This window comes from Trichechus manatus, unplaced genomic scaffold, assembly GCF_000243295.1.
Source record: "Trichechus manatus latirostris isolate Lorelei unplaced genomic scaffold, TriManLat1.0 scaffold00150, whole genome shotgun sequence".
Taxonomy (NCBI): Eukaryota; Metazoa; Chordata; class Mammalia; order Sirenia; family Trichechidae; genus Trichechus; species Trichechus manatus.
The window spans coordinates 4,087,509-4,089,285 of NW_004444086.1; the positions used below are offsets into that span (position 1 = coordinate 4,087,509).

The 1,777-nt window shown below is 39.4% G+C and overlaps 1 pseudogene; it reads right to left on the minus strand.

The window, feature by feature from the left end:
- Nucleotides 1-398: 398 nt before the first annotated feature.
- LOC101357586 (40S ribosomal protein S7 pseudogene) lies at nt 399-1,105 on the minus strand (annotated as a pseudogene).
- Between the last annotated feature and the right edge of the window lie 672 nt (nt 1,106-1,777).

The window sequence follows — 1,777 nt, forward strand, 5'->3', positions numbered from 1 at the left end:
GTATTTGGTCAATCCCTGGAGCCTTGTTTTTCACCTATGCTTTCAGTGCAACTTGGATCTCTACCTTCAGTACCATTGGTTCTTGCTTATATGCTAGCTCTTGAAATGGTTGAACGTCAACCAATTCTTTTTGGTATGGTGACTCTGTGTATTACTTCCATCTTCTTTTGATGCTTTCTGGGTCGTTTAGTATTTTCCCTGTAGAATCCTTCAACATTGCAACTCGAGGCTTGAATTTTTTCTTCAGTTCTTTCAGCTTGAAGAACGCCGAGTGTGTTCTTCCTTTTTGGTTTTCTAACTGCAGGTCTTTGCACATGTCATTATACTTTACTTTGTCTTCTTCTTCTCTCTCTCTTTTTTTTTTTTTTTTTACTGTGAATGGTTCTTTATTTAGTTGTTTTTGTTTACAACTGAAACTCTGGGAATTCAAAATTAACATCCTTGCCCGTGAGCTTCTTATACACACCAGAAAATGTTTCAACCTTGTGTCCCACGTTGTTCTGCTGTGCTTTGTTCAAATGAACTTTTATAAGCCGGCTGCCATCCAGTTTTACACGGATTCTCTTGCCCACAGTTTCACTTGGGAAGACCAATTCTTCAAGGACTGCATCGTGCACGGCTGTCAGAGTATGGCTGCCAGGACGCTTTTACTTATTTTTTGTATGATATTTTCAAGTTGGTTTAGGCAGAATTCTCCCCTGAGCAGTAAAGACAACATGATTTCCTCTGAACTTTTTCTCCAGTTCATGTACTAGCCTGACTTGGATTTTCTGGAAAGACTTCAGTTGAGGAATGGGAACAAAGATTATAATAGCTTTCCGACCACCACCAACTTCAATTTCCTTGGCTGCGGTTATATTCAGCTCCCTCAACTGAGCCTTTAGGTCTGAGTTCATCTCCAGTTCAAGCAATGCTTGAGAAATGCCAGACTCAAATTCATCTGGCTTTTTGCCATTGGGCTTCACAATCTTCAAACTTGAACTGAACATGGCCTTTTCCTTGCTGAGGGCTGGCATAGGAAGGGGCCGAAACCTTGTGAGAACTTGTCAAAACTCCTACTTTGTCTTCTTGAGCCACCCTTTGAAATCTGCTGTTCAGCTCTTTTACTTCATCATTTCATCTTTTGCTTTAGCTACTCTACATTCAAGAGCAACTTTCAGAGTCTCTTCTGACATTCATTTTGGTCTTTTCTTTCTTTCCTGTTTTTTTAATGACCTCTTGCTTTCTTCATGGATGATGTCCTTGATGTCATTCCACAACTCATCTGGTCTTCATTCATTAGTGTTCAATGTGTCAAATCTACTCTTAAGATGATCTATAATTCAGATGGGATATACTCAAGGTTGTATTTTGGCTCTTGTGGACTGGTTCTAATATTCTTCAACTTCAATTTGAACTTGCATATGAGCAATTGATCTGTTCCACAGTCAGCTCCTGGCCTTGTTCTGACTGATGATACTGAGCTTTTCCAGTTGTCTCTTCCCATAGATGTAGTTGATTTGATTCCTGTGTATTCCATCTGGTGAGGTCCATGTGTATAGTCGTGGTTTATGCTGGTGAAAAAAGGCATTTGCAATGAAGAAGTCGTTGGTCTTGCAAAATTCCATCATGCAATTTCCAGCATCATTTCTATCACCAAGGCCATATTTTCCAACTACCATTCTTCTTCTTTGTTCCCAACTTTCACATTCCAATCACCAGTAATTATCAATGCATCTTGATTGCATGTTTGATGGATTTCAGTTTGCAGAAGTTGGTAAAAATCTTCAATTCCTTC